Below are 22,638 nucleotides of genomic sequence, written 5' to 3' on the forward strand. Positions count from 1 at the left end.
GAATTTGTTTGATGGTAAAATAAAGAAAATAAAGAGCTGATTATATGTGTGTAAAATATATTTGTAACGTATATGCATATGTTTATATACATATATATGAGATACAGAAAAAGAAAGAAAAAAGAGAGTATACAATCTACATGATAATTTAATATATGTACACAGATTTGAAGGAGGGGAGATTATCATCTCCTGAGAGAATAAAAATGTAATGTGGCTTTTGACATAATATTTCACATATCAATAATATTATTTACTACAGTAAGAAATTATTTTGAAAAAAAATATTAAAAGGAAAAAAGTTCCTACATTTTTATCTCCCTGGAATTTCAATGAACAGTGAATGATGATAAATGAGGAAAAGTGTATGCTTTATCATCAGTAGAAGTTGGAGTAGTTATGTCAGCAATAGTTGAAGTAGGAAGGTCCAGCTTCCAATCCACTTAATAAACACATCACGACTATAAGTATATATCAGAATAGTATCATATACAGAAAACAGTTGAGACTGCAGAATCAGAGGCAAGCTTGATGTTGAGAAATGCCACAGTGAAATGAGAAAAATATTCATTTTTTTCTGTGATTTTTTTTTTTACTTCTTACTCAATACTGCTCAGCTCAGTTCACGGATGTTCCCTCAGGAAGAGAAAGAATGGAATGCATGTCTAATTCCAGCTTTTGGGAGGACTGACAATGCATTGGAGTTTGTCTCCATTCACACAGAGTGCCAAGAAAATCCAAATCTTCTGTATGGCAAAGGTATGTTAAAACAAGTGGATCAAGGACAGGTGAGCCTGCCATAGACAGGTGAGGAAGGCTCAGTTTCGCCAAGGCTAACTCAAAATCACTACCACAGGAGTAAGGAAAATAATGGAGAGTTAATCCAACAGTTTACCTTTTGAAGTGCTTCCCAGAGAAGTGATATCTGTCTCACCTGATTTAGAATCTGACCAGTATCTAAAACATTTTGGAAGTCTGCATTCTCCTGAGAACAGATATAACAAAAAAAAATGCTAACTTACTACTGTCATACTAGAAAAACTCAGCCCTCACAAAAAGACACCTTAGTAATCAAGAGATGATGGTCTCAAAAAGATAAATTTGGGAAGCTTCTCTATGTGAGAAATACCCACAATCATAGAGAACTTTATCCCTCTATAAGAGTTTCAGAACGTCCCAGAATCTTTATCCAGTGCATTAAGAAAAATTTTGCTGTAATGAAATCCATACAATATTGACTGGAAGAAATGGTTTGTAGTTTTGTTTTATTATACTTCCTGAAATAGATGATTTTTTTTTATTTGCTACAGGTTCTCACTGTATACCCCAGGTTGGCCTTGATATTCCTACCTCAGATTCTTATGTTGAAGGACTGTAGGTATGTATCTTAGTGGGATAACTGTAAATTAAAATGTAAATTCACATGGTAAATAATAAAGGAAGAGAACAGCATATAATCAATAAAACTAAATGTATTATTTTTAAACCAACTTCCCCAGAGAAGATCTGTGAAATACTTAACAGAAATAAAAATTAGATTTATTAAATTCAATGATCTAAGCAATAATACAAATCCACATCTAAATGATTTCACTATCTATGAAAATACCATCTACATTGTACCAATCTTGTGTAAAAGATATCAGAAAATAGTAACATGGTGGGAGTGGCAGAAAGGAGGTAAATGTCATGTTGGTTTTCTTATGCTTCTGTAAAAAAAAGTGCCTTAGACTGGATATCTTATATGTATCAGAAACTCATTGCATACAATGCAGAGGACTAGTCCACTTTCTCCTGAATTTCTCCCTCATATTTATGTAGTCACAAAGAAAGAGGAGATAGGAAGTTCTCTCCGCTTTCTATTAGAAGAACAATAATCTTAAATGGAAAGTTTTGAACTTCAAAAACTATTCCACCTAATCCTTAGTTCCTGCTATCATCAGCTTGCAAGCTACAAAAATAACATATGACTTTTAGAAAAACATATGCATTCATGGCACAATGAAAATACAACAAACCAAACAGAAGCACTGAGTTGAAGAGTACAATGACTAAATTTCACTAGAAGAAAACCAATCATGTGGACGTATTATTGATATAAAGGGCAGATTTTATAACATTATTCATGGAGTCCAAAACAAAATATGAGGATAATGAATAAGTTTAAGGGCCTTATGGGACACCATCAAGCTGGCCAATGACAGGGATTATAGTGAATAAAGTGTAGAAAATCATAAAACTAATATGAAGAAAAAAATAACTAAATTTTCCAAACTAAGTAAGAAATGGACATTAAAAATTAGAACCTACTTAAAAGAACATATACAAAACATTTTAAAATCAAATATTAAAGTTCAGGTTAAAAGAATCTTGAAAGTCATAAGACAAAAGGCTACTTAGCCTGTTCAGGGGAGCCTATAAAGGATGATACTCATATTTAAAACACAAACCTTAAGAGCCAGAGGTAACTGTAATCATAAACAGAAACACTGAATTAAAAAAGTAAACAATGCCAAACAAAAATAAACAATTTTGAAAGCTGTTCTAAACAAGGAAAGGAAATAATGACTTGCGATTATAAACAAATCTTAAGCCATTTATTTCTAATAGCTCTGATTTACCTCATATGCTAAAGGGAGTCTTGCAAGTTCAAATGAAAAAGTGCTAAAAAAAAAGACCATTAAAACAAATAAAATCAGAAAACAATCTAGTAACAATAAACATATAAAAACAAAATACTTCCAAGCTATACTGATGAAATGCTGTCATCTTTACTTCTTTTAACAGAATTTAAAGAACAACATACAATTAAGCAAATTACAGAATTATGTTGTTGAACATATTAAAATATATTTTGATATTAGTAGTACAAAATAATGAAGGGTGTAAAATTTAGAGTTACATAGTATTCAAGCTATGTTATGTTACACAAGTATATTTTAATATTGTATATATAAGTTCCAAAATAAAAATAAAGTATTTATAGAAATACATATAAGAATATAGAAATAGAATTAAAGAAGATCACTACATATGATCTGAATGTACCTAGAGAAAAAAAGAGAAACAAAAATTTTACATGGCACTGAAAACTCATTGAAATGTCAATAGTTAACTTTGTTAAGAGTAAATAAGTGCAAATAGATTATATTTTTAATAAATGTACAAAGAGTGTGTAAACTGAAAAAAGGAAATAAACAAAGTCCTCACTTATGCTGCATATAATAGCCTACTTAAAACAAAAAAAATAGACATAAAAAGTGAATGAGTGAAGAGATATTCCTTTAAAATGGTAGTTAATGAAGAACAATAGTCATGGGAGACAAAATGCCTAAATAAAGTTTTCAAAAGAAAAAAGACAATGGTGTAATGATATGTCAAAATACCAGAATAAATCAACAGTGGTGCATACAAAAGCAATAATAGTTTACTGAGTATTTGTCCTGAATATCAACAGAATTGAAAAAATACAGAAAATCTTGGAAGTGAGATGTTTCAGCATCCCTATTTCAGTAATGTCATTTACCAAAATATTGATTTGGATAACAGAATAGGCAGGTTGTTCTAGCTGACAGAGAACTCCACTGAACATTAGAATGTACCTATTTCTCAAGTGTGCATAGAGTAGTTCAATGTGAAATCACACATAAAGTCCCCCACATAAAATAAATTTGACCTAATTCATAAAGTTTGCAATTCTAGAATACAAAACAATAAAAATAAGACATGATGGAAAGGGAAAAATATCAGAATTCACAAATACATGGAAATATAAATATACTTTATTAAATATCATATGAATCAAAGAAAAAATCATAAATATAAGATACAATTTGTTGAGAGAAATGAACACAATGTAGCATGACAAAATTAAGTGATAGAGCAAAAGTGATATTAATTAATAGAAATGTTTTCTGTATTAAATATTGTTCATCTGATGAAAATTGGAAGCAGGACGGGTGGCACTCCCCAAGAAAAAGCACACCAGTTGGTTGGTCAGTGCCAAATTGTCAGCTATAGTCAAGTAACATTATAGAGCATCTTAACATTATATTTATGAGTATATGTGTATATGCATACATGTGTGCAGTAATGAAAAAGAGGTAATGCATTTTAAGATCAGAGTGGTATGTGGGAGGGTTTGTGGGGAGGAAAGGGAAAGGAGAAATGTTGCAATTATAATGTTAGAAGAAAATCTTTCATGACAAGAACAATTTGGTATAAACCATAAATTTTCTAAAATTATATTGGTTGTCAAAAATTTATAATGAATAAAAAGGATATATAAGCATAGTTATAACTAGATATGACAAAAGTTCATAATTTAAAAATACTTTTTCAAGGAAGAAAAATTTTTAAAAAATACAGCTGAATTTCAAAATTTCTAAAAAACCAATTAAAATGAGAAAATGATTTAAAAAACTATTTCTCCAAAGATGTATAAATTACCAACAAGCATGTGAAAATATACTTGCCACGACTAATATCAGAAATGATTAATAAGAACCAGATGAAAATAAAATCTCATATCTGTCGTAATGATGCAATACTGAACACATGTCCATGTACAAACACAAGAGAAATATTGGTAAATATAGAGAAAAGATGTCACTTTGGAGCCCTGAGGATGCAATTTCAAGATAAAAACATTTCTATTGCACACTTTCTTCATCCATTCTTCCATTGAAGGGCATCTAGGTTGTTTCCAGGTTCTGGCTATTACAAATAATGCTGCTATGAACATAGTTGAACAAATACTTTGGTAGTATGATAGGACATCTCTTGGGTATATTCCCAAGAGTGGTATTGCTGGGTCCTGGGGTAGGTTGATCCCAAATTTCCTGAGAAACCGCCACACTGCTTTCCAAAGTGGTAGCAAAAGTTTGCATTCCCACCAGCAATGGATGAGTGTACCCCTTACTCCACAACCTCTCCAGCAAAGGCTATCATTGGTGTTTTTGATTTTAGCCATTCTGACAGGTGTAAGATGGTCTCTCAAAGTTGTTTTGATTTGCACTTCCCTGATCACTAAGGAGGTTGAGCATGCCCTTAATTGTCTTTTGGCCATTTGAACTTCTTCTGTGGAGAATTCTCTGTTGAGTTCAGTTCCCCATTTTTTAATTGGGTTAATTAGCATTTTAAAGTCTAGTTCCTTGAGTTCTTTATATATTTTGGAGATCAGACCTTTGTCTGTTGCGGGGTTGGTGAAGATCTTCTCCCAGTCAGTGGGTTGCCTTTTTGTCTTAGTGACAGTGTCCTTTGCTTTACAGAAGCTTCTCAGTTTTAGGAGGTCCCATTTATTCAATGTTGCCCTTAATGTCTGTGCTGCTCGGGTTATATGTAGAAAGTGGTCTCCTGTGCCCATGTGTTGTAGAGTACTTCCCACTTTCTCTTCTATCAGGTTCAGTGTGTTCGGAATGATATTGAGGTCTTTAATCCATTTGGACTTGAGTTTTGTGCATGGAGATAGAGATGGATCTATTTTCATTCTTCTACAGGTTGACATCCAGTTATGCCAGTACCATTTGTTGAAGATGTTTTCTTTCTTCCATTGTATACTTTTAGCTCCTTTATCAAAAATCAGGTGTTCATAGGCTTGTGGCTTAAAATCCGGGTCTTCTATTCGATTCCATTGGTCGACTTCTCCGTTTTTATACCAATACCAAACTGTTTTCAATATTGTAGCTCTGTAATAGAGTTTGAGGTCAGGGATGGTAATGCGTCCAGATGTTCATTTATTATATAAGATTGTTTTGGCTATCCTTTTTTGTTTGTTTGTTTTTCCATATAAAGTTAATTATTGTCCTCTCAAGGTCTGTGAAGAATTTTCATGGGGATTGCATTGAATCTATAGAGTGCTTTTGGGAGAATTGCCATTTTTACTATATTGATCCTCCAATCTACGAGCAAGGGAGATCCTTCCATTTTCTGGTATCCTCTTCAATTTCTTTCTTCAAAGACTTATAGTTCTTGTCAAATAGATCTTTCACTTCCTTGATCAGAGTTACCCCAAGATATAGGTAACAGGATAGATGAGATGGTGGAAGGACAGAGATGAAAGTATGGAAAGAGATATCTTGTTTGAGGGAGCCATTATGAAGTTAGCAAGAAACCTGGCTCTAGAGAAATTCCCAGAAGTCCACAAGGATGACCCCAGATAAGACCATAAGTAATAGAGGAGAGGGTGCCCTAATTGGTCTTACCCTGTTGTCAGACTGATGAATTTCTTAAATATGACCATAGAACCTTCATCCAGCAACTGATGGAAATAGAGGCAGAGACCTACATCAGGGCATTAGAATGAGCTCCCAAGTCTAGTTAAAGAGTGGGAGGAATGAGAATATGAACAAAGAGGTCAACACTATGATGGGTACACCCACTGAAACAATCTATGTGAGCTAATTGGGAGCTCACCAACCCCAGACATACTGGGAAAAAACAAATATAAGACCAAAAAAGTCCCTCTGAATGTGGTTGACAGTTGCAGAGCTTGGGCAGACTGAGGAACCACTGGCATTGGCTCCAGGATTTATCCCTACTGCTTGTACTGGCTTTTTGGGAACCTATTCTCTTTGGATGGATACCTTTCTCAGCCTAGAAATATTAGGAGGGCCTTGGAACTTCCCCAAAGCAATATGCCTTACCCTCTCTGAGGAGTGCATGGAGTGGTTCGGGGGGTAAGTGGAGGGAATGGGAGGAGGGTAGGGAGTGGGAACTTGGATTGGTATGTATAATGAAAAAAGATAGTTTGCTTTCTTTTTAACAAAAATATATAAAAAATGGAAAAAACAAAGAAATGTGCATACATCCAAATACATATTTATCCTTTAAACTGAGAAATTTAACATATACTAAAATATAGGTAAACATGACAGTATTATATCAAGTACAACTACCAAATTCCAAATGAAAATTATGCATGTCTTTACTAATACAATAATTTAAAGAAATCAAACTTATAGAAGTAGTGAGTTGGTGCTATCTGACAGTGAAGAAAGAGGATTTACCATGTTGTATCTCTCCTTATACTTACTCAGTATGTAAAAGCTCCAGAAACCTGTTGTATAGTAATATGCATATGATAAACAACATGGCACTACTCACTTAAAACACCTAAAAGGAGAATTTAATCTTTTGGAGTTTTAAAATTAGTAAAACTATGTAATATGTTCTATCATGTCATTGTATACATAGCATTATTTAATAGACAGAATATAAATTACAGTGGCATATTATTTGTGTTTTAATAAGTAAAACTTGCCAGATTGCCAGGCAGCCACACTAGTCAGTCAAGCAGGCTGGATGGTGGTGGTGCATGCCTTTAATCCAATAACTAGAGAGGAATATAAAACTGGAGGAAACAGGTCTTATACTCAGTTTCCGTCTGAGAATTTGTAGAAACAGGATTTCCCTTTCAGTTTAAAGTAAGGGTAAGAATCATTGACTTTCAGCTCTGCTAGTCTGATCTTCAGCTTGGACCAAAGTATTTGTCTTTGAGTTTTTATTATTTATGTTACATCTGGTGCCCAATGTTTTGGATATGAATTCAAGAAAAAGTCATTTGCCTGTAGCTTTACAGCCACCCGCATAGGCCAGAGCTACATGTGGCTGGAGTCACTGCACTACTGGCTATCTTTTCCTTTCTTCTCTCCAGGTTTCCCTGAACCCCCTTCTCAGATAGCTAGTAAACTATGTAGCTGCCTTAAAATCTCATCAGACTTTTACTCTTTTATGTGATAGCAATGAACCTCATATTGTCATTAGTATCGGCAAATATTTTGTGAGAAATTTGGGAATTCTTTAAGGAAGGAATTAATTAAAAGGAAGATTTTTTTCAAGTAAAAAGATGGAACACACAATTATGATAGAGAAAGCTACCTCTCTGTATGATTATGCAATGCATTATTAAAAAATGGAACAATTAATGAAGTGACAGTTGCTTAAATTAACCAATATTAACTGTCATTATTTATAATTTTGATAACCCTTGTTTTTGTTTTGATAATTCTTCACTTATCTCTTTAAAAGGATATTTGGTTTGACTGCCAAGACACATGTCTTAGAATAACTTAATAAAACAGTTCAAAGAGATATTCAAATTCAGACAGAGAAACTTAATTGAGAACCAATTACAACATTGCATTATAAGGTTAGAGAGGAATACACTTAATATTTTCAAAGAACCAATCATTTTTTTTGTTTTTGTTTTTCTGTGTAATACGTGTTTTCTTTTCTTTTTCTAAAAATATCTATTTATTTATTTATTTATTTATTTATTTATTTAAGATTTCTGCTTTCTCCCCGCCACCGCCTCCCATTTCCCTCCCCCTCCCCCATTATGTCCTCCTCCCTCGTCATCCCTAAGAGTAATCCCAGTTCCCTGCCCTGTGGGAAGTCCAAGGACCACTCACCTCCATCCAGGTCTAGTAAGGTGAGCATCCAAACTACCTAGGCTCCCACAAAGTCAGTACGTACAGTAGGATCAAAAACCCATTGCCATTGTTCTTGAGTTCTCAGTAGTCCTCATTGTCCGCTATGTTCAGCGAGTCCGGTTTTATCCCATGCTTTTTCAGACCCGGGCCAGCTGGCCTTGGTGTGTTCCTGATAGAACATCCCCATTGTCTCAGTGTGTGGGTGCACCCCTCGCGGTCATGAGTTCCTTGCTTGTGCTCTCTCTCCTTCTGCTCCTGATTTGGACCTTGAGATTTCAGTCCGGTGCTCCAATGTGGGTCTCTGTCTCTGTCTCCTTTCATCGCCTGATGAAGGTTCTACCCCTAGACCCAGCAATACCACTCTTGGGAATATACTCAAGAAATGCCCTATCATACAACAAAAGTATATGCTCAACAATGTTCATAGCAGCATTGTTTGTAATAGCCAGAACCTGGAAACAACCTAGATGCCCTTCAATGGAAGAATGGATGAAGAAAGTATGGAATATATACATATTAGAGTACTACTCAGCAGTAAAAAACAATGACTTCCTGAATTTTGTAGGCAAATGGACGGAAATAGAAAACACTATCCTGAGTGAGGTGAGCCAGACCCAAAAAGAGGAACATGGGATGTACTCACTCATATTTGGTTTCTAGCCATAAATAAAGGACCTTGAGCCTATTATACGTGATCCTAGAGAAGCTAAATAAGAAGGTGAACCCAAAGAAAAACATATAGGCATCCTCCTGAATAGAACCAATCTTAATATATCCAGCAACCTTACAAAAATTGGTAAATGATAGAAACTCTAAGAGATGAATAGACTTCTGTGCCAATGTTAGATTTAAGGAAATTCATGGAAACAATAGTCTCATATTGCATGCATTCTTACTTTGTAAAGCAATGACAAACTTGTGGTGAGTTTGTAAAAGAATTTTCCCTAAAGACTGGATAGACTTTGTTAAATATGGTCTGGTCCACAATTATAATAGATTACCTGGTTCAGACACAAGGCTAACTTATTCAGCAATGCAGTAAATCTAGAGGTAGGGAAATCTTCCGAGATCAAATTCTTGTAGAAGGAGATTATGATACTATAGAATGGCAATCACTATACAGTGGTCATATCCTGGCTTTATGCTATGTACCAGCTTTCAGTGCTTGGGACAGAATTGAAGAAGTAGGAAAGAAAATTGCAATCATTTACTAGAATCACACAGGTACCAAACAAAGGAAAGTTTCATGGATTTCATACAAAGATTGTCTTCAGCAGTAAATAAAATGATATCAAATCCAAGACATAGTTAAATAATAACTGAATCTCTGGCTTTTGAAACAATGCTAATTTTCAGTGCGATATGACAATTAGGCCATTGATGGCAATGTCAAAGTCTTTGGAGGAAATGATCCCAGATACAATTAATATTGAATTACATGACTATGATTGGTGCAGAGGTAATTTTCAGAGGTTTGGTGAAAAATCAAAATGTCAAATTTTTCAATTGTGGCAAATAAAGTCACTGTAAATGGGATTTTAAACAGGGTGTTTCTAGAAACAATATTTTATTAAAACATAATCCAAACAGAATGTCACTCAGTTCTGGATTATGCAGAAGGTGTATCAAAGGCAGGCATTGGAATAATGAATGTGGATCAGCAAGAAACATTCAAGGTAATTTTTTGCAGTAGAGAAGTTCCTTGAGGGGACTCCTAGAGGCCGCTATGCCAAATCCAGTTCAGTCATTTCCTTAACCATAGAGAAAACTCCTTCGCAGAGCAATTAAAAAACCGAATGCCTACTGAAACAAACCGTAGTGCTCTGTATAATAGAACAGATATAGAAGAGAAAACAAAATCTTCAGGAAAAACCATAAAGCGAACATTGTGGCAAATTTCTATAAATGATCAAAGACCAAAATTAAAAATATGAATAAATGGAATTGTCATTAAAGTTTTTGTAGACACAGGTGCTTATAAAACAGTTTCACCAGAATCTTGAATCCAAAATGACCTCTTCAAGAGGTCAACACTCAGCTTTTAGGGATTAGAACTTTATCTCAGGTAAAACAGGGTTCAAGATGGATGGAATGTTATGACTCGAAGTACAGAGAAGAAAATTAAAGCTATATGTTGATAACATAGCCACGAATTTCTAGAAACATGATTTTAACAGCAGTGGAATAGTTAGATAACCATTTTCCCCAGTCATAAAAACAAACCATAAATTAACATATGTTTCTGAGAAAATATATTAGAGGATTTTATAAAGAATAGTCATCAATCATTTAGGTTGTACAAGAACAGCTGCTGATCTCCCAAAGGCACCAAAGGTCCCACAGTTAAAATGGTTGACAGACAAACCTGTATGGGTTGTGCAATGGCCTTTAACAACAGAGTAATTGTATGTTTTCAAACAACTGGTAAAGAGCAAATAAATGCTGAACATATTGAAGAATCAACCAGTCTTTGGAATTCTCCTGTATTTGTTGTAAAAAGAACTCTGCAAAACGGAGAATGGTAACAGATCTAAGAACTTTTTTTTTTTTTTTTTTTGGTTTTTTCGAGACAGGGTTTCTCTGTGGTTTTGGAGCCTGTCCTGGAACTAGCTCTTGTAGACCAGGCTGGTCTCGAACTCACAGAGATCCTCCTGCCTCTGCCTCCCAAGTGCTGGGATTAAAGGCATGTGCCACCACCGCCCGGCTCTAAGAACTTTTAATAAGGTGATTCAATGATTCTCTAAAGTCTGGCATCTCTTTGCTTTCTGTATATATTACCTAAAGGATGACGTCTTATAGTTATTGCTTTAAAAGGTGGTTTCTTCACTACACCTTTACAATGTACAAATTTATTATATTGATGCACATTTTGTTAAAACATACTATACATATGTTTCTAATTTTGTTCAAGGTATTATACCTATATAGATCCTTTAATAATGATATGCAAATTTCTAGTTCTTGAAAGTTATCATTGCCAACTATTTGATATAAGAAAATTCAGGTTAGTAATTAGTGACCTATGCAATTAAACTTTCTGTCATATTGGGTTTGTTTTCAAGGACAAACAGAGATATATTTTAGATAGGTCATCTTTAAACCCTTCAGAGATCTACAGAAAATGACATTAAAGATGTTTTAGTAACAAAGATTCAGTTTTTTTTTTTTATGACAATGAGACTAGACTGTTCATGACGGTCTTAATCTACTTCAGAGAAGATAATGGGCATTGAAGAAACTCCACATAGAATTTACTTTCTTTGTGGAAAATTTAAGTCACTGGATATTAAAATGCCATTACTTTGACTGCGGACAGTATGTTCTCCGAATTGGACAAGTAGAACATAACAGAGAAATTGCCAAAGATTGGGAAGACAATGTGGGAGGGCTCGTCAAAATATCTTGCTTGACAGAAAAGTCTGCCAAATATTTTAGGACTGTAGGTCAAAGTTGCAGAGAAACTCTAGATGACTGTTCAAGAAGACCACTGTTTCTGTCATTTCTCACATTTTTTGGAAGTTGATGCTTACAAGTCCTGCTTGCACAAATATTATTATTTTCTTCTTGGGTCTCCAAAGTAGTTGAAGATTAGATAGTTATATCTTTAGTTTACTCAGAAAAGAAACTCACAAAAGAGATGTAAAGTATACAAGATTGAGAGACATTAAAAGATAATTTGATAATGCAAATTATAATTGAAAATTATATTCTATCTTTTTGACCAAGCAAGATAGGATATATTTCTATTTCTATATAATACCTCTATTTCTTCAAGGTTATTGTCTGTTTATACTTCAAACAAAGGTCCCAGCTAGATTTAGATCACAGAGATTGGCTCTCTCAAGGTTATTGTGAACAAGTGTTGACAATAATATTAGATCTTGGATTTCAGTAATAGAGAAATAGATGTTTCTACTCCAAACAAAAGTCTAAGGATCCAACTAAGTTCATTTACTTGTATCATGTTAATGCAGTTTTTATCATACTCCTATGATATGGGAGTGCCATATATCAAACTGCTGATTTCATTGATTAATCAATAAAGAAACTTCTTGGCCTGATAGGTTAGAAAATTAGGTAGGCAGAGTAAACAGAACAGAACGCTGGGAGGAAGTGAGGCAATTATCATGCCTCTCCTCTCTGGCTCAGATGCCATGCCTCTCCTCTCCAGGGCAGATGCCATGAAGCAAGCCGCCAGGTCAGACATGCTGAATCTTTCCTGGTAAGACTGGTGCTACACAGATTACTAAATATGGGTTAGCCAAGATGTGAGAATTAGCCATTAAGAGGCTAGAACTAATGGGCCAAGCAGTGTTTAAAAGAATACAGTTTCCATGTAATTATTTTGGGGCATAAGCTAGCCAGGCGGCCAGGAGCTGGGCGACAGGAATGCAGCCCGCAGCTCCTTCTCCACTTCTACCTCTTGGGGTCTGGATATTTTAAGCAATTGGGAATTAATTTAAACAAGGGTGATTTAAGAATTCACAGAAACTCTCTCCTGCTAGTATTCTATATTTCTGTCTTATTATTTTTACATGTGTCTTCATATTCTTTATTTATATTTCTAATCCCCATGCTCTTACCAAGGGAAGTAGTATTTTTGTTGATGCTTGTCCCTGACATTAGTCACAGAGGACAGGCTGTGGTGGTGTATGTCTTTAATTCTAGCACTAGTGGGGAATATAAGAGAGGAGGAGACAGGTCTCATTCTCAGTCTGAGGATTTGTGGAGATAAGAGTGCCGATTTTGGTCTCAGGTAGAGCTAATGGCTGACTTTTGCTTTTCTGATCTTCAACTTGAACCCCAGTATCTGTCTCTGGGGTTTTATTATTATTGCTGACACACATTCTATATTATGTTTGTGGGTTTTTTGTTTATTTTATTCAATATCTTTTTCTAAGCTCTTTAAGAATTTCGAGAATTATTACAATTTTATAACCTTCACCTCCCATCTTTTCCCAGATCCACCCACTTTCTTTACACATTCAGATTTGAGTAGTATTATTTTCTAACCCATTAGTGTGGTAAGGAGGCCTCTTGTTGGTTCCCAGCCACTTGGCTAGCTTATACCCGAAATAATCACACAGAAACTATATTAATTATATCACTGCTTGGCTCATTAGCTCTAGATTCTTGTTGGCTAACTTTTCATATTAATTTAAACCATTTCTATTAGTCTGTGTATTGCCACATAGCTGTGGCTTACTAACTAAAGTTTTGGCATGTCTGACTCAGACTGTGGCCCTATGGCATCTCCCTGACTCTGCCCTTCTTTCTCCCAGTGTTCCATTTAGTTTTCATTGCTACTTAAGTTCTGCCTTGCTATAGGTCCAAAGCCATTTCTTTATTCATCAATGGTAATCACAGCACACAGAGAAGACTCCCACAACACAATAGTTCTAATTTTTTCTTCTCATATACTTTTGAATGTATGGCTTTCCACCAGATCATGGTGGTCATAACAAAGGCCACAACCATAGAGACAGCTGACTTTCCCTTTCTAAGAAACTATTATTTCTCAAAAGATTATCAATTTATCTTTCCTCTCCATGTCTTCCACAGCTCTCCATTTTGGGATATTGTTTGGTTTGAGCTTTTGCAGGTCTCTTACATTATGTCACAGTCACTGGGAGCTCAGATGTGTAGCTGCCCTTTTGTGTCCATAAGACAGTGTTTCTTTGTATTAATCCATCACCTCTGGATTTCTCAACTATTTCCTTCCCTCTTCCATAAGGATCCCTAGCCTTTGGAGTATAGGTTGTGGCATAGATGACCCATTTAGAACTCAGAGTCTTATTCTCTTCATCCTGACCTGTTGCAGTTCTTAGTTTTATTGTATCTACTGCAAAAGAAAGCTTTTCTGATGCATTTGACAGATGAACTAATCTGAAAGCATAATGCTGTCATCAGGAGTGAGTTTAGTACTATGCACATTTAGTAGAATGAAGTTAGCTTGAAATTACTAGGGCCTAAGTTTCATACAGTGAATTGTTAGTCAGGATAACAGTTCCAAATATGTGCTTCATCTTGTGACTCTGGCCTTAAATATGATAAAACAGTAGTGCTTATTTCAAAGACATTCATAGTTCTATTATATGGGCACAAATTTCTTACCAGTTCTGTTAATACCATAGATTACAATGTTTCCAACTTGGCAGGATTGAAGAATACTTTTATACTTTATTACCAAGCATAATATTTCATACTTCTATGAAAACTGGCCCATAGGGAAGAAGATTCCTGGTGAGTACCAACTTGATTTTCCCCATGTTATAGGAATCAAGTGTGTGATTTATTCAAAAATAATATTTCACTGTCAAGTTCTGGAAAGGTAATCAAGGACAATGGCAAAGAACCTGTAATACCGGGGAGTCTATTGAATAACAGGGGCCAAGAATTCCCAACAAACTAACAGGCACTGGGATGCTTTCTTAGTCAGTGTTGTCTATTAGGGAATTGTTACACTTTTAATGGCTAATTGCATATAGATATTTTATATGTATGACTCTGTATGCATTTCTGAAAGATTCTACAGTAATAAGTATGTTTCTACATAGTTTTTCATAAAGGTCTTTATTGTTGTTATTCAACACTGTTTTTCTTCTCTACTCTGTGCCTTCTCATCCCCTACCTCAATTTCACTCTTCTTCTTTCATAGTTTCCCTTAAATCTTTTTATGTCACAGTGGTCTGTATCTCTTTCCTTGAAGTTTTTCTATTTTCATTTCTTAAAATCTTTGGTATTTATTGTGCAAATAATGGGCTTAATTAAGACCTTTACATGCATATATATGAAATATGTGATTTTACATCTATTTACTTGTCCTGCTCTACCTTGTCTTCCGAAATAATCCCTTTTCTATGTCTTTCTTTTTAAACATGGTCTGCTCATATGAAGGAAAACACACAATATTTTTCCTTCTTAACTGGATTATTCTGCCATGTTGGTGCGGAAGAATTGTCTGTAATCTGTCAATCATGTTTTAAATAAACACTGACTGCCCAGGCAGGAAGTATAGGTGGAAAAACCAGACAGGAAGTAGAAATGATGTAATGAGAACAGGAGAATTCTGGGAAGAAGGAAGTTGATTCCTCCCACTCCTGCTCAGACCACTGAAGCAGCAAGGATGTGGTCTGCCCCACTGAAAAATTTACTGAGCCACATAGCTAACATAGATCAGAAAAATGAGTTAATTAAGAGTGAAAGTTAGGTAGTGAGGGGCTAGAGCTAATGGGCCAATCAGTTTATAATTTATGGAGACCTATCTGTGATTTTCTTTTGGGGCTAAACAGTTGTGGGGTACCGGGCAGGACAAAAACCCCAACAACAAGCAGGTCCCGATCATTGTTACACCATGTGATGGTCAGTTGCATGTATTTTACTTTAAATGCTAGGGTTCTTTATATTATGGCTGAATAATACTCCATTGTGTCTATGCACTACACTCATACATTGATGGTCATCTACTCTGATTCTATAAGTTAGCTATGGTGAAGAGTGTCATAGTCACTATTTTTTGAGATTTTTGAGGAACCTCCAAACAGGCTGGGTGATTTTAAATCCTCTCCATACATGAATAAATAGGTCCGCCACTTCATTTTGACAATGATACATCATAGCTAATTCCTGTTTAGCTTTTGTATACTTAGTCTTTCTGTGGTGAAATCAAATCTCAGGGTACTTTTTCTTGATGATCATCTTAGGGTGAAGGATGGTGAACAATTTTCTAGTCATTTATTCTTATTTTGAGAACTTTCTTCATATTCATTCATACCCTTTCAGAATAACTTGCAAAGTCTTCTCTCCCAATCCTATGTGATGTCTCTTCACTCTTATTTTCACTGTTATACACAAATTTTGAATTTTGGTAAAATTCTATTTGTCAAATCTTGATATTTTCTGAGCTTTGTGAGTCTTACTCATAGTTACATACACAATATCTTGAAGTGTTTTGCATATTTTTGTTTGTATTTCCAAAATTTCAGATACTACATTGATTTTTGATACATATATTTTTGTATATAACGAGTAATAGAGGTCTAGCTTTAGTCTTTTTTGTCTAGATATCAGTTTTCTGTTTCAATCTCATTTGGTGCAAAGACTCTCTTTTCCAGAGTGCACTCTGGGTGCCCTTGTTTAAAATCAGATGCCTTTAACATTGATCTCTAAGTCCTTCATTCTATTTCATTAAGAATGTTATTTCCTTAAAAATTCTAATAAAATTCTGTAGTAATCATGTTTTCTCTTGGCTATATATTGTTTAGTAACATTTCTTGAATGCCTTGATCTTACTGCTTATTATGACATTGATTATATACTTTATATCCTCTTGATTAAATTTATTAGTTTAGATATGTAGATCTTTATTCATTTTTTCAACTTTCATAAGTAATGTTTAAAAATTCCATCAGGACCATTTGGATTTCCATGGTATCAGTTGTTATATTCCCTTCTTCTGATTTTTAATTGTTATGTTCAAAATTTATAAACTGTATTAACTAAGAAGGCAAATAGAGGAATTTGAACCTAGAAATTTAAGATCAGCCTGGCTGACATTGAGAAATATATATCATATACAATATTCATAATTCATAACATTTATATTCATACTTTTAAATTTTCTAGTTGTTTTTTACTTATAATTAGTAACTATTATTAATTTAATAATTAAAAACAGACTACTTAGGTAGAAATACCTCCTGCACATGATCTTATTGTCAGATCCCTAAAGTGACTAGAGATAAGAAGAAAAAAATAAAACCAAAATGTAACAAAAAAAAAAACTAGACTGTAAATTTGTAAGAACAATATTGACAAGATTTCCAACATTTCTCACCAGATAAAACACCAATTTCAGGCAGGTAAAATTTCTGCAATGGTTGAGATACACCTTGATCTGCCCAAAGGGGAGGTAATCATGTTGGTGGTTATGTCTTGTTACATCACAGATGACATCAACTGTGAAGCATGGAATACTCTTTGAGCTAAAAAGTGTATTTAAAGGGATAGTATCTCAACAAAAGTCCTTCTGGTAGCAAAGAAAAGTAGTAAGCAGACTTTCTACATTTATTTTTGCCTTTTTAATATCATAATAAACTTGATATATTTGACTCTCAAGAGGTAATAACCATACCTTAGATTCTTTAAATTTCATATCTCTATTCATGGTACAATTTCTTTACTAAGTGGGCTGTGGGCCACATTAAGGCCTATCTGCCTTAACAGTTTATCCCTTAGGCCAATGCCTACATATATTTCTTCATGACTAGATATCAAGCTTGGCAGGAACATTTCAGAAGTAATACTGCTTCTCAGTTTAGCATATTCTAAAGGACATCATGTCAATTTATGGTGTTGGTAATGTTCATTTTGATTGCTAAATGTGCTTGCCAGAATGACACTCTAACAATGTCATTTTCTCTTTGCAATTAAAATGTAATGTATGGACTTATTCTAGACTGTTTAAATATTATATGAGTCTTAAAATTTTACCTAAAGTGTGATTGTCAAGCATAATTTGTGTTTCAATCAATTGCTCTTCTGATGGATTCAAAATGATTTTCTGGTATCACTTTCTCTAGAATTATATGTTGAAGTCTCATGAAATAAAGGCCTTTTCCTCCTAGGTTAATCTGTTTTTCATCCCTGTGATAAATAGTTGAGAGATATGACAAAAAATTAATGAGTTACATTTATTTACCTTTTCAAGATGTTCAGTATATATGTGGATAACTCCTCCACTGTAAATTGATGGCAGGAAATAGTATTATGACATTAGGAAAATGTGACAGAGGAGGTATTTTTCTCCACACTAGCCTAGTCATGGAAAGAAAGAAAAATACACCCTTCAAAAATACTACCCCTTTGATCTATGTTCTCAAATCAGATTTTCTTTGTAATTTACCACCTTTCCATACAGTTATCAAATTCTGAGGAAAACAGTGGATCAATCCATGAGATAGATTTGAGCTCTCAAACTTTTGCTTGCTCTCAATGAGTCAATCTACCAGTGGAAAATCAACTGTTTAAAACTTGATCCTTCATGGAATACATGTTGAAGCCTTGGGGTCATTTTCCAATACTAAATAAGCCTAGTTTATTGGTACATAACTGTAAACTCAGAACTCAGAGGAGGCAGATGATACACATGCTTAAAGCCATTCTCAACTGTGTAGTGAGGTGAGGCCATCTTAAAATACATGAGAGCCTTCCTTTAAATTAATTATTTATTAATTTAAAAACTAAAATACAAGTTATAACTCTTCCTTTATTTTTGTAATTCTACTCAGAAATTCTCCTCTTTTCACTATTTAATATTTATTTTTCCTTAATTGTTGAATTAAAGAAGCATCATAACTGAATGTAATGTGGTATGGTTCTGTATTAAAAAATAGGTAAGAAAAATTATCTTAAAGGAAATTATTGGGACCCATTTTATATTTCTCTGTTTATATAATCCTATTTAAATTTTATAAATAATTCAGAATTATATAGCAAAATGGTATCTACAATTAGCTCACTATGTTTGTGTATATGAATTTGTATATGCATATGAGTGTATTTGTGGGGGGGGAGCGAGTGGGAAAGAAATAAAAAGCTATCACAAGTAGATAACAAAATATTAATGGCTGTTGAAGTTATTTAGGGAATAGTCATTAGAGATCATTTTTACTACTCATATGTGCTTTAAATTTTATAATTTTTACAAATCAAAGCATTGAAAAGCAGTTATTGAAGTGATACACATTAAAATAGTAATATCATATATATATATATGTAACTTGCATAATTGAGTCCATTTATTAACACTTTCAGAAGCCATTAGGAATATATTGGGTGTAGTGGTAAATGACTGAAATCCTAGCGCTTGGGAAATGGAGACAAGAGGACCAGATGTTCAAAAATAGACATTGTTACATATCTTGGAGTTTGGAACCAGTCTTGATTAGAGGAAATTTCATATAAGTAAACAAGCAGATAAACAATAGCATTGTGTGTCAGAAATCGTGCGTAGTGATGTACTCATTCTGGAATTGACAGCAATAAAATCTACCTGTCACTTATTCTTTTCGCTTTCCGTATCTCATCAATATTTATTGATTTTTGCCTGTGCATAATGCTATATTTTGATTTTTCATTATTAAATTTCATTTCCTGTGTTCTTCAAGATCATTTGTTTTTTTTTTTTCTCTTCCCATATGTAGGCTTCATAAGGGCAGAGGTATTTGTATCCCTGGGGTCAGTGTTTGTACATAAGAACTGCTTAATAAATATTGATGAACAAGGAAATGAATGGTTATGAGAATAGAGGGTGACTTTCCACAAATGCCTGATGATTTTCTGTTACAACTTCTCAAAATATTCTATATGGAATCCTAAAAAGATCTTTAGTTTTGTCATAAAAGCCAGACAACTACCATGCAGGTGTTGTTTTTCCTGCATAATCATCTCAGGCAGCACAATTTAGAATGATGTTGGATATGTATCTCAGATATACTTTTAGAATCTGATGATGAGAAAGATTAACATTAGGAAGTGACGATCACACATTTAAGGGAGATATTATTGAATCACACAGATAATGATGGAACAGGTGGGAAAAGCAAGTCATTTTTTTTCTTATGTTTTCACTCTAATAGGCTAACTTTCTTGATTTCTTTTTCTAGATAAAATAATTTCTATGTGCTTTTTGAGATTTTTTTCCACAGCTGAATTTAAAAGCAATTGCCAATTAAGAAAGTATTATCATGTTACATTTAGAAACGATTGTTAGTGAAGCCTTCTGAAAGTCCACTTTCTCTATTGTCTAATGCCAGTTGACATGTATTAGTGCAAGTTATACCTGCATTAATTAGGATTAGTGGTGAGAGATGCCATCGCCCATCATGAAGCTAAATTTTGATTGCTATAGAGTATGCTGCTTTGTACAGAGGACATTTATTTCTTTAATAGCAGAAAAATGCTTGTATAAAATGAATTACATATTATACCTTTGTGATTCATCCTAGTTAGCGTTATCTGTGGAAATTAAGAAGAGGAGCAAAAACCTGGGATCTAAATTAAAGAAGAATCTCATGGATTCTGAAGAGCTAACAATTTACTTTTTGAGAGCTAATTTTTAAATCTCTGAGTGGAATATTATCGGGAGCTGGCACAGTATTTTGGGTTGCAAATACTGAAAGACTGTTCATATTGATCCCAGAGAGATCCAGGTGCATTTCAAAAAAAAAAAAAAATAACCTAACTCTCAGCACATTTCTTTTCCTAAAGTAAATCTTTGCCCATAAGAAGGTGGATGTTATTCTCTCTTAAAAAGGGAGAAATGTTATATATAACCTCATCAACTCATAAATTTAGTTCCCCCTTTATAGTTTACAACATTATATATACATAGGCTGTTCAGTTGGCTTCTTATTGGGTAGCCAAGAAAAAGGCAAAATAGAGAATTGTCGTTATGTATAATATATTAACATTTCATATAATCAAAATAAATATAGACACTAACATTGAAGACAGTCATTGATCACTTTACAAACGTACTTTTTTTCAAATAATTTCTAAAAAATATTTATGACTAAACTTTTCTCAGTACTGCCTCTGAAATTCACCTGTTTTAATTTGTTTCAACTCTTAACTAATTTGTAATAAGGCAAAACAATAAGGACCTTACTAAATGTAAATGCTGAAGGTAAGCTTTTATTTAAAATGTGATGCAGAGAACATGACCTGGAAAAGAGTGCCTACTCTCTCTTCCTCATCAAGCCTCAGGCAATATAAATCTTGAAACTCCATTAAATGATCTGATCATTTATTACCATACTTCTTGCCTGCAAAATTTTCTTTGGCTTTGATCACAGAGAACTCTTATTTTAATGTGCTATGTTTTCAATATTGTGTCTAAACTAATTTTTTTCTTCATCTCTTTGTCTTAGGGGCCATCTTTAAGTATGAGACATTTAGAATAACTAAAGGGAATAAGATACTTGATCCTCTTTCTTCCATGTATTTTCTTGTTCTTATAAAATACAACAGAGCAGGAAGTTATCACCTACAACTACATCCTTGTAATACCTGATTATGGAAGTCATTCATGGTGTTAAGCGTTTCTTGGTTTACTGTGATCAGTTCTGACAGCTTTCCGATGCATACACTCAGTATCAGATTTCTTGTGAACAAACTGAAAATTCTTGTTATGTGAAGATCTACCTCTCTCTCTCTCTCTCTCGTTTTGTTTTGTTTGTTTTTTCGAGATAGGGTTTCTTGGTAACTATGGAGCCTGTCTTAGAATTAGCTCTTGTATACCAGGCTGGCCTTGAACTCACAGAGATTTGCCTGCGTCTGCCTCCTGAGTGCTGAGAATAAAGGCAGGCACCACCACTGCCTGACTAGATCTACTTTTCTTTAGGGATGCTTTATTTATCAGAGACTATATTATCATATTTTATTTCTGCCTATAGATAATGAGTCTAAATTCTAAGCGGCAGTGTTCTCAAATATTTTAAGAACCATTCATTATCACTTCAGTTCTTTTTCATTTGAAGATAATATTCTAAATATAAGTATCTATAAAGTACTTTTAAGAAAGTGAAGCACATGTAGGTATTTTTGATTTTATTGTTGTCATGTTATGGGTATGTAAAGGTGAGAAAGAATAAAATATCATAAATAAAAATTATAAAATCATGAATACATAAATATATAAGGATAGAATATTTGTATATAACAAATAGAAAAAGAAAAGTAACTGAGCAAGAAGCATGTACTCAAGCAATATTTAAATAAATAATCACATCCCTATGAAGTCATTGGAATAAAAATAATGTTCCTTTAGCATCATTCCACTCATAATATTTTCAGTAAACTGACACTCAAATTACTGAATATTTGATAATTATCCTATACTGAAACGTAGGGAAAATTTCAATGATAACTAATGCTTACTTAGTTTGTTCTTGTTTGGTATCGCTATATGAAAAATACATTAAACTTCGAAGTACTTTTAAGTATATTCAGGCATTTGTCTTACTAAATTCAAGTAAAATATATGACATGTTTCTTTACAGTGAAAGGAATTAAATGCAGGGCACTTAGTGAACTAGGGAGGTGTTTCCCCAATCGCTCTCCCTCCCCACCCTTAATGACAATGGTGATTAGGTATATGACTTGTTTGAAAAGTCCTGGAACTTTTGAACCTTCTCGTTCAGAT

The sequence above is a fragment of the Chionomys nivalis genome, chromosome 3 (assembly GCF_950005125.1).
Source record: "Chionomys nivalis chromosome 3, mChiNiv1.1, whole genome shotgun sequence".
NCBI classification, from domain to species: domain Eukaryota; kingdom Metazoa; phylum Chordata; class Mammalia; order Rodentia; family Cricetidae; genus Chionomys; species Chionomys nivalis.